Source organism: Mustela nigripes, chromosome 9 (genome assembly GCF_022355385.1).
Source record: "Mustela nigripes isolate SB6536 chromosome 9, MUSNIG.SB6536, whole genome shotgun sequence".
In the NCBI taxonomy this organism is placed as follows: Eukaryota; Metazoa; Chordata; class Mammalia; order Carnivora; family Mustelidae; genus Mustela; species Mustela nigripes.
This window is the reverse complement of record NC_081565.1, coordinates 34,979,739-34,996,828: the sequence shown is the minus strand read 5'-3', so window position 1 is coordinate 34,996,828 and position 17,090 is coordinate 34,979,739. Positions and strand designations below refer to the sequence as shown.

General features: G+C 41.9%; 1 protein-coding gene across 3 annotated transcripts in view; it reads right to left on the bottom strand.

Moving 5' to 3' along the window:
* The window catches only part of RNF38 (ring finger protein 38), a 139,371-nt gene extending 122,677 nt beyond the window's left edge, over window positions 1-16,694 (bottom strand). For 2 of the 3 annotated variants that reach the window (XM_059411314.1, XM_059411317.1), the window contains exon 1: window positions 16,596-16,694. The gene's annotated coding sequence lies outside the window, so the exon portion shown is untranslated. The remainder of the gene's footprint in view (window positions 1-16,595) is intronic. The other variant, XM_059411313.1, reaches the window with a different exon arrangement.
* Between the last annotated feature and the right edge of the window lie 396 nt (window positions 16,695-17,090).

The following is a 17,090-nucleotide window of genomic DNA, read 5'->3' as shown; positions in this document are numbered from 1 at the left end:
TATATATAGTATGGTCCCATTTTTTATAACTCATACGTGCATAACAAAAACACTGAAATATATACATCAATTTGTTCTCATTGATCTCTCAAGATTTCGAATAAAGAGACATTTTATTTTGTCTGATACATATTTCTGTAATGTTTGAATTTTTTGCCATGTGCATTTTGTAGTAAGAATAAACATATACATTTTTTAAAAACTTTTAAGGCATACAGAAAGATTTCAATAAAGATGAGAACAGAAATTCCTGAATCGGGGTGACTCATCAGGTTAAGCGTCTGCCTTTGACTCAAGTCGTGATCTCAGGAGCCTGAAATCAAGCCCCACATATGGCTCCCTGCTCACCAGGAAGTCTTCTTCTCCCTCCTCCTCCACCCCTCCTCCACAAACATGCATGATGAGAGAGCACTCTCTCTCACTCTCTCAAATAAAATCTTTTAAAAAAGAAATTCCTTAATCAGTATACAAAAACACAGAAAAATACGAAAATAATAAAAGACAAATCATTTTTTAAAAAATAACAACCAAGGGGCGCCTGGGTGGCTCAGTGGGTTAAAGCCTCTGCCTTCGGCTCAGGTCATGATCTCAGGGTCCTGGGATCCAGCCCCACATCAAGCTCTCTGCTCAGCGGGGAGCCTGCTTCCCCCTCTCTTTCCACCTGCCTGTCTACTTGTGATCTCTCTCTCTCTGTGTTAAATAAATATATAAAATCTTAAAAAAAAAAAAAACGGATTAAGAAAGCTGACAAAATCGTTGTCCAAAAAAGTTGTCCAAGTGGAATATCCAAGAAAAACCTGTGAAAAATTACTAAAAACTATTACAAGAGCTTAGGAAATAGGAAGGTTTTTAAATAAATATACAAAAACCAACAGCTTTTTCTAACATCAGCAAAACTCCAGAAATATGATGAAAATGCCCCACTGTCAAAAGCAAAAAGAATGTGAAATACATTGACAAATGCAAATTAAACTACAAAACTTCACGAATACGTTTCCAATTAAGGTATCAATGGGATTTGAAGGAATCCTAACAAATACTTTTAAAAACTGTTATCTGGAAGGGGAAAAAAGTATGTGATGAAAGCCAAAATCTTCTCCAAAACAGAAATCTATGAGGATTTGCCCTACCAAGAATTCAGCTCTATAAAACTACAATCAGTAAAATGTATCATATTGGTGCCAAAACAGAGACAGATCAATAGAACAGAATGCAGAAACAGATCAAGCACTAACGGAAATCCAGTATATAATTAAAACTATTATGTTAAGGGGAGCCTGGGTGGCTGTTAAGCTACCTTCAGCTCGGGTCATGATGCCAGGGTCCCAGCATTAAGTCCCACATCAGGCTCCCTGCTCTGCAGGAATTCTGCTTCTTCCTCTGCCTCTCTTTGTCTCTCATAAATAAATAAAATATTTTTAAAATAATAATAATTAATAAATAAACTATCATGTTAAATATATAAGGAACTATTTAAATTGTGCTTTGTGCATACCAAATTAATGAAATGGTATACAGCTACTAATCATGAGGTAGATTATACTGATATGGAAAGATGGTCACAATGTGGAGTGTCTGGGTGGCTCAGTCAGTTAAGCATCCAACTCTTGATTTGAGCCCAGGTCATGATCTCAGGGTTCCAAGCTCAGCTAGAGATTCTCCCTCTTCCTCTGCCCCTCGCCCCTGCGCTGCCTCTGAAATAAGTAAATCTCAAAAAAAAAAAAAAAAAGATGGTCATAATGTAGTATGAAAAAAGAATTTATTCAATAGGAAATGAATTATGATTCCTCGTATGTTAAATGTGTGTATGTATTTTAGAGCCACGCTATGTACAAAAATTGTCTGAAAGGTTACACCTACCAAAATAGTACTGTCACTACCCCTGGGATTATAGGGGAGAGGATGGGGTGGGGTGGGTGTTAAATAAACAGGAAAATACAGTAAAGAGAGGAACAGGACTAGAGGGTCCATCACCTAGGCTTCCAACAGAGAAAAGAGATGACAAACTCAAATTAGAATAAACTGAAAGGGGTCTGTTTGTAAAAGGAGTAATTACTAAATTAGGTGAGACCTACAAAAATCAGAGAGGGTAGAAGAGCAATGACAATTATTGCTCTGGCCCCCAAAAAAGACAGGAGACAGTGATTCCTAAAACCCAGGTAATAAAATGCAGGCTACCACGAGAACAGAAGGTATAAATATTCTGACTTCATTCTCCTTTCCTCCAAATCTCCTAAGGCTGAACCCAGTAAGAAGCCAAAGGATCTGGGAGCTCTTTCCCTGGGGCAGAGAGCCAGGTAGAACAGGGTGGAGGACAGATCTGGAGAAGTAAATGGGAAGCTATCTGGCCCAGTTTCTTATCCCTTTTTAAAATTAATTACATAAATAGAAATACAATCTCTTCAGTAAAAATTAAAACCTCATAAAGAAAGCTAAAATCCCATCCTCCATAATGCTGGATCCTTCTCCAGAAGTAATCATCTTTCTTACCATTTGGCTGGGTCTACCGGGGATATTTTCTAGACAGAGACATATACTCACCACAATAAAACACAGAATTATTTAATGAGGTGTTATCTGCCTAACATGAACAGCATTTTTTTTAAATTTTATTTAAATTCCAGTTAGTTAACATACAGTGTAGTATTTGTTTCAAGTGGCTCAACACTTCCTACTACACCCGGTGGTGGTTATCACAAGTGCACTCCTTCATTCTCATTACCTATTTCACCATGAACAGTATTAATTATTTACTCTTAGCAGCAAACTTTTCTTCACCGTTTTCAGTTATAAAATAATGTTCAAGACCCAAGACAGATGGTTTGATTCTCCTCAATATTAATTATATTCTATCTCAGGAGATCTCAAAATATACTCTCCCCAGCTGCACTAGCATCACCTAGAAATTTGTTTAAAATGCAAAATATCAGGCCCCACCCTAGTGAGGTGAATCAAAAGCTCAGGAAGGTAGGGCCAAGTAGTCTTTCTTTCAACCAGCCCTTCGAATGCCTGTCACACAGGCTTACATCTGGGAGCCACTACTCCACCTCCTGGCTATTCCAAGCTACTCCACTATCACCTTGCTAGACATCTGCATTTTGGCAAGATTCCCAGGTAATGCATTAAAGTGTGAGAGATGCTGGACTCCTTCAGAGCCATGAGCCCTATCTCAATCCATACTAGACACACATCCATCCACACAGAGCATCTATGAATGGTTCTGGAGATGGGAAGGGGAGAGGCCAGCAGAAAGAGCAATGTCTAATGTCTTTGAATTTGAACCTATCACTCCCGAGGGAAAAACGTTAGCAGTGCATGTCCTAGTTAACCAGAGCATGTTAGCATTGTCAACTTTTGTTTGTGATGGATGGCACATAACTACCATTAAACCACCCTGGAAATGTAATGCTCCTGTCAACTGTAAGTCAACTGTAAGTTCTCATTTTTCTTTTAAAATAAGTGAATTTCAATTTTAACCCTAGGCGTAATAAAATTATGTTAAGACTGGTTACCTTTGTATTGCTAACATTGTAGTGAGTTCTATTGTTTTAAAACAAACCACAGTGATATATCTTTTCTGTTCCAACAAAGATACCTTTACCAACAACTCTAAATCTACTTATCCACCACATCTAAGCCACAGCCTTCACCTCCATACAGCTTGTGGAGAGCAGAAATGTCCCCAGAATTCCACCTTTAACTTCCTGCTATCTCTCTCAAAGGCTCAGAAATCCTTCTCTTTTTTTTTTCTTTCTTTTCTTCTTCCCTTTTCCCCCTTTCTTTCCTTTTTTTTTTTTTTTTTAATTTTCTTCCAGAACCTGCACCTTAAAGCCCCTGCCTCAGCCCCTCCCTTTGCTCTTCTCTCGTTTTCCTCCATTGAGACTAAGGTCTGTCCAGAGTCAAATGCAAACATGTTGACTTAATCAGGAAATCTGCCAAGGGGTACTACATACACATTTGTGCTTGAGAATCACAGCCTCACTGCTCAATCCAGCCTGACTCCATCTAATACAACAATCTGGGTTTTTTGCTGTGGTTTTTGTTTTGTTTTGTTTTGTTTTGTTTTGTTTTAAAGGCACTTCCAGTTTCACTTCTAGTTCCTACCAGGTTTACGCCCTGCCCTACTGCAACACAGCCCCCCTCTCTGAGCTCTCCTGACCCAGGAAGTAGCACAGACAATTGTGTGGGGGCCCATATCCAATTTGATTTGCCTCTCCCTCCTTAAAAGCAATTTTAATTCCAAGATTTCTAAAGCCCCTTTTCAATTTGGAATTAAAATCTTGAAAGCACCCCTTTTTGTTTAAGATTTCATTTATTTATTCGAGAGAGAGAGCCAGAGAGTGAGCACAAGCAGGGAGAGCAGCAGAGGGAGAGGGAGAAGCAGGCTCCCCACAGAGCAGGGAGTACCACACAGGACTCAATCCCAGGACCCTGGGACCATGACCTGAGCCAAAAGCAGATGCTTAACCAACTGAGCGACCCAGGTGTCCCTCAAAACCCCTTTTCAATTTGGTAACTTTTCTTCAATAGAAACAAAAGTTTTATTCAAACTTTAAAATAAATTTAGGCCCTGGGATTTTAACTACATAGCACCAGGAAAAATAACATAACTATTCTATCAAATAATTATACTTCAAAAGGAAACGTGATATTCACATCTCCAATGTGCTAGAGAAAGATTTTGGTAAGGCAAAACTAGTTTGATTTCTATCCCCACCCCAAAAAACTGTTTATGTTAAATTAAAATCACTTATGTCAGTTGAATCAGAGTTCATTTTTTTTTTTAAGATTTTATTTATTTATTTGACAGACAGAGATCACAAGTAGGCAGAGAGGCAGGCAGAGAGAGAGAGGAGGAAACAGGCTCCCTGCTGAACAGAGAGCCCAATGCGGGGCTCGATCCCAGGACTCTTAGATCATGACCCGAGCCAAAGGCAGAGACTTTAACCCACTAAGCCACCCAGGCGCCCCTCAGAGTTCATTTTTTAGAAGATTTTGTTCTACCAAAAGTTAAGACTCAAAGTATGTATAGACTCTAAACATTCTAGAGTCAAATTCTGACTTTCGTTTTGACCTTAACATAGAAATTAATAAAGGGGGTGCCTGGGTTCAGGTCATGATCTCAGGGTCCTGGAATTGAGCCCAGCATCAGGTTCTCTGCTCAGCAGGAAACCTGCTTCTCCCCTCTCTCTCTGTCTGCCTTTCTGCCTACTTGTGATCTGTCAAATAAATAAATATCATTAATAAAAAAAAGAAATTAATAACGTCGTAAGTTGCACACATTCATTTTTAAGAAGGCAAATCTTTTGACTTGTTGCCTTTGTTGGTTTTTTGGTTTTTTGTTTTTTTTTCTTTTTTTAGCACACAATATAGCTTTTATTTAAGGCTCAAAAATATCATAAAATAGAAATAATTTGTTTTCAACAATACACGCACAATTAAAAAAAAAAAACCCACTGGATAATTAAATCAGAGGAATTCATGACTCATTCTTGACGTATAGCAAACATAGTCAACAATAATGTCTTCAATTGGAGCTCCCAAACGTAACTCTTGATTTGTTCTAAAACTAAGGGTTTTAAAGAAACCCAAACAAGTAAATGAGTGTAAATTCCTCAATTATGTGGATTAGCCAGTCTTTATCCCGTCTGAAAAGAAAGAATATCTTCCTCTGATAAATTAATTCCATATCCCTTAGTAATCTGAAAAGTGAAGAATTCCGCCTTCCTTTCTTGGTATCCAAAGCAAAATAGGAAAGAAAGACTGTTGGCAGTGCTCCACTCAAAAAGAGGCCATGTTCCAAAAGTATGTAAGTACTGTACCTGGTTTTGACCTTAGAATCTCATTTTCCCACAGTACATTTTCTAAACTGATGGCCCACCAATGCCTATTAAGCCTACAGTATAAATCAAACGGTATTAGAAACATCACCTATAACTGTTTATAAGGAAATTTACTCAATCTCAAGTTCTTTTTTTTTTTTTTAAGATTTTATTTATTTATCAGAGAGAGAGAGGGGGAGAGAGCGAGCACAGGCAGGCAGGATGGCAGGCAGAAGCAGAGGGAGAAGCAGGCTCCCTGCCGAGCAAGGAGCCCGATGTGGGACTCGATCCCAGGATGCTGGGATCATGACCTGAGCCGAAGGCAGCTGCTTAACCAACTGAGCCACCCAGGCGTCCCTCAATCTCAAGTTCTAATTCTAGGTCACCTACACACAGAATTTTTAACAAACATTCCAATCAATTTTGAAGTAGTTCCGTTGGTAACCACAATGCCACATTATCTTCCTCAAATAATCCAACTGTCTCAGACAGCATCAACCCAACATATTAGCATCTCCAACTAATACCTGAAATGTTCATATTCTATGCTACTGAATAGATATGTTTATGCTTTAGCTTGTGACAAATCAATTTATTATGGAAATTAAGAAGGCTTAAAAAAAAAAAAAGGACTAAAAAGAAGTCTAACATCCACTCTTGAGATATTTGGTGGGAAGATATCCATATCCACAAAAAGGTGAAATTCAGAAGTTCCTCCGAGTAGGGCCAAATTTTCCCTTGAGAATTTTTTTATCCGCTTAAGTGCTCAAACAAGTACTCAGTTAAAACCTTAATGTTCAGGTTCATAGAACATAAGAGATTTTCTAAGAAGGGATTTAAATATGCCTATTCTAATGCCGATCCACCCACCAATGCAGGTACTCCTACTCCTTATGTAAAAAAGTAATGAATGACTTTAAAAAATCAATTAAATAATCCTAATGCAATAATTCAGAACTTAAAAAAAAAGAGTATATTTCTCAGGAGCAAAGTTAAAAACTAAAGACTATGAATTCTTTTTAGTGGCTAAAGCAGCGATCACCTTTGCTTACATTCAACCTCTTATTACCAAAACTAACCGCTAAGTTTGCTTAAAAAAAAAAAGAGATCCAGTAAAGCATGATGGCTAAAAATACAGACTCTGGAACTAGACAGCTTGAGTTCATATCCCAGATAACACTCTTAATAGCTGCATCATCTCTAGCAAGTTATTTAACCTCTCTGTGTTCCAGTTTCTTCATCTGCACAATAAGGATAATAATAGCATCAACCTTAAAGGACCCTAGCGCAAATTAAATGAATTAATCCAGGTAAGCACTCCGAACAGAGCTTTGCACACAATAAATGACAACTACTACCCAGATATTAAAAAAACCACCTAGATATAAAAAAAAAAGTTGGATTTGGAAAAACTGAAGGCATTCCAAGCTGAAAAATCAAAGAAATAAGTCAAAAAGTGATACACATATGATGACAGGGCATCCTATTTCCCTGGAGAATAATATTCATGAGGAAAAATAGTAGAGATTGAAATAATAAAGACCCAACTACGCTGGTCTTGAATGCCAGATGAAAAAATATTTCTTTTACTTCGAAGGCAACCATGTAAATTTTTGGTCCGGTTAGATCTGTGCTTTAGCAACATTAATTATCATGGTTATATATCACTATTGTTAATGCAATTTTGATGTTCTCTCCCCTTTTATTAAGGGTTAGGATACCCAAAAATGCATTTTTTTTCTGCTAACATACGGTCAGAATCTATCAGTTTCCTATCTGAATTGTATCTGAAATCCTCACTGCCTGATACACAGTAGGCATTCAATAAACGTTTTATCATTACTTTCAGTGGCCACTAGAGAGCAGTGAAGTAAGAAGTCAGAGGTTACTGCCCAAAGTAAATAACTATTATAAATGAAGTAAATAAAGTAGCCAAATAACAGTTTATAATTAAGCTAAAATAAAGTCACTGCTGAACAAGGTACTTGCCTAAAACACTGTGGGTCAGGAGGGGGAGATCAATCTTACTTTTCATTGAAAGCATATAAAATAGATCCTTGTTTGGGTTTCTTTTTTTTTTTTTTAAGATTTTATTTATTTATTTGACAGACAGAGATCACAAGTAGGCAGAGCAGCAGGCAGAGAGAGACCAGAAAGCACGCTCCCCGCTGAAGCAGAGAGCCCAATGCAGGGCTCAATCCCAGGACCCCGGGATCACGACCTGAGTTGAAGGCAGAGGCTTTAACCCACTGAGCAACCCAGGTGCCCCATCCTTGTTTATTTTTTTTTTTTTAAAGATTTTATTTATTTATTTGACAGAGAGAAATCACAAGTAGATGGAAAGGCAGGCAGAGAGAGAGGGAAGCAGGCTCCCCGCTGAGCAGAGAGCCTGATGTGGGACTCGATCCCAGGATGCTGGGATCATGACCTGAGCCGAAGGCAGCGGCTTAACCCACTGAGCCACCCAGGCGCCCCAATCCTTGTTTATTTTTAAATCTCGTAAAATTTAGCTGTCAATTTAGTAGTCTTTTCTAAGGTTCGAATCAGCAATATCTTTGTAATAGATTACCCAGTAGTCTTATGTGAAGGTTAATTTAAGGTTGATTTCTTCAAGCTAGCTGTACTCCCATGTTCTTTGCAGTGTTCCTCACAACAGCTAAGACAGGGACCTAAGTGTCCAACAAATGAATGGATGAAGGAAGATTTGGAATATAGGTACAAGAGAATTATTCAGCCATTAGAAAGAAGGAAATCCTGCCATTTGTGACAACATGGATGAATCTGGAGGACATAATGTTAAGTGAAATAAGCCAGAGAGTACAAATGCACAACTATCTCACTTATACGTGGAATCTTTAAAAAAAAAAAAAAAAGTAGGGGCGCCTGGGTGGCTCAGTGGGTTAAAGCCTCTGCCTTCGACTCAGGTCATGATCCCAGGGTCATGGGATCGAGCCCCGCATCGGGCTCTCTGCTCAGTGGGTAGCCTGCTTCCTCCTCTCTCTCTGCCTGCTTCTCTGCCTACTTGTGATCTCTGTCTGTCAAATAAATAAATAAAATCTTAAAAAAAAAAAAAAAAGTAAAAACGTTTTTAATTTAAAAAGTCAAACTCACAGAAAGAGAGCAGAATGGTGGTTACCAGGATCTGGGAAGTAGGGAAATGGGAAGATGCTGGTCAAAGGCACAAGTCTTCAATGAAAAGTTCTGAGAATCTAATGTAGAACATGGTGACTAAGTTAAGAATACCTCATATTCTTGAGATTTGCTGAGAGCGCTAAAACATTCTCACAAAAAAAAAAGTAACTATATGAGGTGATAGTTGTATTAATAAACGTGACTGTGGTCATCATTTCAAAATGTATTCATTTATCAATCATCACATTGCACACTTCTGTCAATAAAAAAAGGGAGAGTTCCTCCAACAGGACAACAATCACACTAAACAGTAAAAATAAATGTCCAACTCTTGACCTGATTCCAACAAGTAATTAGATGAAGGGCCAGCTTACAGTACCTATAGCTTTCCATATAGAGTACACAGTCCCTGGCTGCTTTACTCAGCACAGATGTCAATGCTCATCATGACAACAAAAAGGATCTTCTCCCCTTACCTGGAGAGGACTGAAGTCCACTATCCTAAAGTCTAAAGATAACCTCTGCTGTCAATTGTCTGGTGTACTTCTTTTTAGAAAAACAAGAAAGTCTATTTGAGACACTAATCAGAGCAATACACTAATAGTTAACATCGTAAGGGAATCTGGGTGGCTGAGTCAGTTAAGAGTCTGCCTTCAGCTCAGGTCATGATCCCAGCATCCTGGGATGGAGTCCCCCATTGGGCTCCATGCTCGACGAAGAGCCTGCTTCTCTCTCTCTCTCTCTCCCTCTGCTGCTCTCCCTGCTTGTGCTCACTGTGTGTGTGTGTGTGTGTGTGTGTGTGTGTGTGTGAAACAAATAAATAAAATCTTTAGAAGAAAAAGACACAGTAAGAAAAAAGTCTTCACTAAGAGATTACCAATAGAACTTGGAAGCACATCATGACATGGGATGGTTGATCTAAGAATTTATTAAGCACATTTTCCCGCACTGATTTTCTTCTTGTGGTAGAAGGAGCTTCCCAAAAATGTCAGTCAGAGCTTACTTTTGGAAATAAACAAAAAGAGCTGGATTAGTAAAAGCACCCCCTGGATAGTAAGTAAGATATGTATTTGGCTTTCGTAGGCAATCAGTCACTCTGGCATCATAAACATAAAGCAAAGTATACTGTGATTTCTATATACCTTCTTCTAAAGTGATTTTGTTATATAATTTTAGATTAAAAAAACTAAAAAAAAGTTCAGGCTGTCTTTTGCTTTTTAAAGCTTCAAATATCTTTTGAGTATTAGAATTTAAAAATCTGAAGTGAAATGTATTCAATTAAACACATTCCCACTAGCACTACCAACAACGCTCCATTATCCATTTTGGTACTGTCTCCAGATGATTTTTAATCCCTGCCTGACTTCTCCCTACCAACGAGAACTTGGATACCATCTTTACCCTGCCTGCCCCCATTACTTGGTTGTGCTTGGGGAATTATAATTGCAGTGATCCCGCCTTTAGAACATCCTCCAAGCACAAAGACTCTTTGTATGATTGGGGGTGAGGGGGGCGCCTTCCAGGCTCCACAGCGAAGGGTGGGTGGTGGCAACACAGGCGGCAGAGAAGGAAGAGGCGGTGGGGCCGCTATGATGGCCCTCAAGTCTAGCTCAAAACTGTCTGAGGGGTGTTACTGAAGGGCGCCCAGTCAAAAGGTTCTGAGAGGCCTCTGCACCCCTCACGTGTGGTAAGATCACCCGACAGATCGGTGGACCCCCACCAAGCCCAAAGACCAGGGAGAAGGAGGCAGGATAAAAGGGAGAAAAGAAAGCACAAGCAGAAGCAGCACCTCAGGTAATGAAAAAGTCTCGGAAAATGAAGGCATCGCCCCCATGGACCAGTGGTTGGTACTAGGATTGTGCACCCAGTAGGTGCTCAAATATGTACTGAGGCAGCAACAAAAACCTACATAGAAGACATATGTATTAGAACAATTTTTAAATAAGATAGCCTAAAAGCCAAATGAAAAATACTTTTTTTAATTATGAGTCTCAACTCCTATTTACAAAAGCAATTACAAAATGGATACTTGTTTTTGCTTTTAGCCTAGCCTCCCACCTCAGCCTAGTCTTCAAAACTGCTCACTTTCCAGCTCCTTGACAATAAAACGGGTTTGAAGTGAAGATCAGTAAGCACCATCTTCACACACTAAAACCAAAGGTGCTAAAGCAGAACGGATACGGACAGGTAACTTTCAACTCCAAGAACATTCCAAAAACACTACAAAATGTCCTATTTAATTGCTTGCTACTCTCTTATATTTCTTCCTCTTACCACTTCTTTCCTCTGCTTTTTCTTTCAACGGGGTCAAATCATTACATACATCAAAACTCCCAATCTCTCCCTTACTTCTACACATACTTTATCACAATAGCAGACAATACAGTGATAGTTTTCCATATCAAGACTGGAGTCACTGATAAAACTCCAGTATAATCCCATCATTCTCTTCCTCCACCTGCCCAATCCCTTTAAACAGAACTGGGGGGAAAAAAATTCAAACTGCTTTGGGTAAGGCCCATAGGTGAGAACTGTTTATTTTCCTTGTGTGGGCATTAAGACTATTTTTGTCAAACATTTTTAAACAGATTTTCTTTTAAAAAAAAAACAAAAAACCTGAGGTGCCTGGGTGGCTCAGTTGTTAAGCATCTGCCTTTGGCTCAGGTCATGATCCCAGGGCCCTGAGATCAAGCCTACATCAGGCTCCCTGCTCAGCGGGAAGCCTGCTTCTCCTCCTCCCACTCCCCCTGATTGCGTTCCTTCTCTCCCTGTGTCTCTCTGTGTCAAATAAATAAATAAAATATTAAGAAAAAAAAAAAACTCCCTTCAAGACAGCAGCAAAAGCACAATGGAACTCTGTAACCATCACCCTCGATCATGTTTAAAAATGATAATAAAAAAGACAACAGAAACCACTTCAAATGTACCTCTCCCTTGAGTCCGCAGAACAGCACTCTTCCATGACAACAGTTCTGAAAAACACACTGCCATTATTTGCAAAAGCAGTAGGAAGTCCAGTCTCGTCCTTGGTTCAGCACTACCCTCCTCCTCTCACTCCAAGAAAAAAATAAAACAGCAGGAAGCGTAAACAACCACTTAATGGAAAATACAAATGGGTAAATATTTTCAAAATTGGCTAAAAAGCCTCAGGTCTTAAGAAATTGAGGAATGCTTGTGTAGGGGGAATAGGAAGAAAACATTGTATTTCCCCCTCAAAGTGAACACTCCAAGAATGCAAGAACAAATGTGGTGCATAACTACTTTCTCGTCTTCAATTACCAGATGCTTTTGTCCTTTTAATATTTCTCTCATTCTGTCTTTTCATAAATAACGGTACTTTCAAAATTGAGCCTATTTCTCCAGCTCCATAACAAATTTTACCATTTTAAGCTGGAATCTTGGTTCAAACGAACAGGGTGATGAAAAGCCAGGGGAGAGGGGATAGGTTCCTTCCATTGAAAAGTTCATGTGGACAAAATTCTCAGAGCTCAAAGCCCAAAACTGACATGCCCTCTTCACAAAGTCCTTAACTATGGATGGCATAGTTCATTACACATGGACCAACAAAGCTGCCTGGGACAAAGCCTTCCAAAGTTGCAAGGCCATGCTAGTTCATGAAACACTTGATGGGAATTAGAAAAGGGTGTCCCCTCTCTGAGGGGACGCATTTCCACAAGAAATGCTTTTTTTTTTTAAGATTTATTAATTCATTTGAGGGAGACAAAGATAGAGGAGGGAGAGTGAGAGCCCAGGGTTGGGAGGGGCAGAGGGAGAGGGAGAAAGAATCTTAAGCAGACTCTACACTAAGGTTGGATACCGATGCAAGGACCAATCTCACAACTCTGAGATCAGGACCTGAGTAGAAACCAAGAGTCGGACACTCAGCCAAATGAGCCACCCAGGCCCCCCTACAAAATGCTCATTTGGTAAGTGGAGCACAAATGAATTTCCACTCCCACTCACCACACAAAACAGGTGACCTCAGGTTGGGCACAACCCATACAACCCAACACAGCAGCCCTGCAGCAGTCTACCTGGAGAAGTACTGCACTTCCAAAAGCAGGGTTCCTGAGAGAAGAACCTTCCCCAAAACAGGCATTTCACAAATCTCATTACCAGAAGTCCTCACATCTGTGAATATAAATTCATTTCTAAACATATCAGGACTAGAGCAAAAAGGGTCTGGCAGATAAGTAAAACTATCAAATTTGGAGAAAGGAAATTCTTCCATCTTGAGGGGGATAATCAGTTGTTATCTGAGACCCTAATCTTTGAATGTAGATTCAATAGCTGAAATCTAAATCAATGTCATAAGCTAAAGCAATAAAACAATCACCATTATCTGTGGAAAAAGGCACAATCACATACATTTACTGTTGGGGGTTTCCTTTCTCCGAATTTTCTGGGTTTTCCTTCTGAAAGCCCCCCCCCCTTTTTTTTTTGCTCCCATCCTAATTATAAAACCCCATATTGTGACACCAGTGGTTAAAGTTTATAAAACCTGATAAATAGCCTTGGTGGGCAGTGGGCCCCTTAGCTACCTGCATGAAAATAAGAGGACTATGTCCCCATTATAAAGGGCTTAACACTCAACAGCTTCCAACCCTATCATTCTTTTATGCCCTACAAAAGAGCTAAGTATCACATGGGCCCAAATCAGTCCTAGTCATGCAGGAGGGGCAAGAGAAGGTAGCCTATAGGGCAAAGTTGAGATGGAGTACAGTCCAGAGACAGGAGCCGAAGGCAGTGGCTCTCAAATTTTAGTGTCAAATTTTAGTGGCCATCAGAATCTACTGGGGAACTTTTTCAAAATCAGATTTCTGGGGCTCTCCCTACAACAGAAAAGTCTGAACGTCCTGGGGCATTTATATTTTGACAAAGCTCAAACTGCTGACCTAGGTCCACTAGAAAATTTAGAAAGACTGAGAAATCCTCCATGCCTATCAGCAGTTCCAAAATAAAAGTCATCCAGTGCAATATACTAGGCTTCGCAGATCAGAAAAAGGTGAGAAAAGATCACCAGCCTGCATGCCTAATAGGCTGTGTGGGACCGGAGTCTGTAGCAAGAGTTTCATCATTATGAGACAAAAATCCTGCACTCTATAAACAAGCAAATTTTTTGCATGTAAGAAATATTTCAAACATCTGAAAAATATTTAAAATAAGATACTGAATCTCTGACCCTACACCCAAAATAAGCAAATCCTAATTTGCAATTATCTGATTCAGATTTCTTAGTAACAGAATATTAGATATTATTAACACCCTCGGTGTAGCCCTGTCCAATCTCATTCCTTGTCTTCTGTTTCCAGAGATAATCTCTACTCTGAACTTGATGTTAGTTGTTGCATGTTTTTGTACTATTACCATATATGCACATAGCCACAAACATTATTTTGCATGTTTTCAGATTTTATAAAAGTGAAAACATTTTGTTAAGAATTCTGTAACCTGTTCCCCCACCCCATATTATGTTTGTGAGATTCCATCATTTTAATGCATGTGGCTATAGTTTATTTTTCATTGCTGTTAAGACTCAAGCGCATGGGACTATCTAACAATTTATGCACTTCCCGTGCTGGTGGCCATTTAAGCTGCAAGCAGAATGCTTGTATTTCTTTCTTGGACACTTGTACTAGGATTTCTCAGAGCCAGAAACAGACATTTTGGGTAAGTAGGTATATTAGCTCTCCAATAATACATCACCACACTACTCTCCAAGGTGGTTGTATTCATTTACACTCCCACTAACAGGAAATAAACTTTTGATTTCCCCACAAGCTCACTAACACTTGGTTATCACAGCATTTAAATTTTGCCAGTCTGATGGGTGTGAAATGGCACCTCAATATTGTTTCCATTTGCATTTTCCTGATTAAAATCTTTGACCAGAAAATTTTCAAGTTTTTATACATCTTTGTCAAATAGGTTTTCCTCCATTTTTTAAGAAAAATCGAACCTATCTTGTCTAAATCACAGCAGTTATTCCACAGCACCCGTCCAACAGCCACCACAGCTGGAAAGCCTAAGTGCAGGAGGGCAGGAAGAAAACAGCTGACTTAAACATGGAATCATTTAGGACAAAGGGCCCTAATTAATGCATTTGCTAATTAGTCTTCCCCTTCCCTCTTTTGTCAAGCCTTACTTCCAAGACAATACTGAGAGCCAACAGCCTTAGAACAGGAGAGAGAATGGGGGATGGGGAATGAGAAGGCTAAACATTTATATGAAAGTACAACTGTCTTTACTAGAAGAAAATGAAGTGATTGTTGCAGACCAATACCTATTACTCAACCTTTAAGATACCATCCACCTCTAACAGACTCCTTTCAAACTCATCACCCTTGGCTCCTTCTTTGAAACATCCCAACTTTTCTCAGGACTAGACACTGCCCCCTTCCCCTCGGAAATCCTTTCATCTCCCATCCCCCGCAATGACTAAATATCGTCTTTTCCCCCATTCTACAGCTTCTATTTCCCAGCGCCACAGAAACCTCTTCATTGCTCGCTCGCTCTCGCTGTCTCTAGGACTCCCAAGTGCTCTCTGCTCCTTCCCTTTCCAAGATGCATCCACAGTCAAAACCATACATTGAGGAACCCACACCCGAAAGGAAAATGGGAGTCCCATATAGTATAGGGCCCTGCCTAACATACCAGGCCGGCGGGTGACTTGTCCCAATCCTCCCCGCCTCCTTCCCCCTTCACGCTTGGGGTAGCTGCTCTCTAGGGGCTCTTCATGGGTGACAGATCCAGACCACCCGGGAAAAAACTAATTCAGCCTTCTACAGCAGAAATGCTTTTTACTAGGGCCTTATAGCACTTCTGTTTGGGGCACAAACGAAACTTCGACAATTTCACGAAAACAGACACCTTGAGGGTGTCTCCACAAAAGCGGGAAGGCCTCCCTCCTATTAATTTCAGCTGGTTTGGTTTAGTCCGGGCAATGGTGGCCTGGCAGAGACCAAACGGTCCCCACGATGAGAAGTTTCCGAAGCTCTGCCCCATTCACTCAAGAAAGCCCTCTCCCAAAGACTACACCCTCCCCATACGACTCTTTCCCCCTGAGACTCCCCAAATCGGTTCCCCAGGGTACCACCAAGCCCCCAAAGCGGCCCCAGCTCCTCTGTCCCACCCCGCAATTGATCCCATTTCTTAAGCCTACCTAAAAAGCGTTGGGTGGGCGTGTCTGAGAGCAGGGCCTAGCGCCCCCTCCTCCGGATCTATGTCTCTCGGGTCTCCGGGGCTAGGGGCTCTTCCTCCTCCCAGCCCCCCTGCTCCGGGCCCGCGCCGGCTCTGGGTGGCCCTGGGTCCTAGCCAGGATACGACTCTCACCGGCTACGTGACCTTGGGTAAGTCACTTCCCCTGAACGCCTCGGTTTCCTCCTCCGCCAAGCGGAGACCTAAAGAGGTCCTGCCCTGCCCACCCTAAGGGAGGGGGCTACGCACCGGGTGGGAAAACGCTTTGTGAGCCGCTCGGCTCGACGGGGCCACAGGGCTCACAGGGGCTCCGGGGTCGGACAAAGCTAACCCGGACAACGCTCCACCCCCTACGCTCCCCCTAGACCGCACGCCTCTGGGTCCCCCCCACCCCCAAAACCAACCCACGCCCCTCCCCGCCCGGCCGGTTCCTGGACCCCGTACCTGCTCCCGGCGCTCGGCCGCAGGCGCCGCCACCCTGGGCGCTCGCCCGGAGAGGCCCGTGGCCCGGAGGGCTGAGACGGCCGGCAGCGGCTGGCTCGGGCCGGGGCGGCGGCGGCGGGGGGCGCGGGCGTCGCAGGGGCCCGAGCTCGGCGGCGCCCGGCCTGGGAGACGACGACTGAGGCTGGAAGTGCGCGGCGGCCGCAGCTGCTGAGGCGGCGGCGGCGGCAACCGCGGCGGCGGCGCTTCCGCTCATGGCGGGGCCGCGGGCAGCGGCTCCGACTGCGACTCGACTCCGGCGGCGGGCGCTGACTGGGCCCCGGCCGGCGGCAGCAGTGGCGGTGGCGGCGACGGAGGCGGCTCCCGGAGGAGGAGGAGGCGGAGCCGGGAAGCGGCGGCGGCGGAGGGGGCGGGGACGCGGAGGGGGCGGAGACGCCGCGCCGCCGCCGCCAATGGGCAGCCGGCTTCTCAGCCGCGGCTCCGGGGCAGGACAGGCGG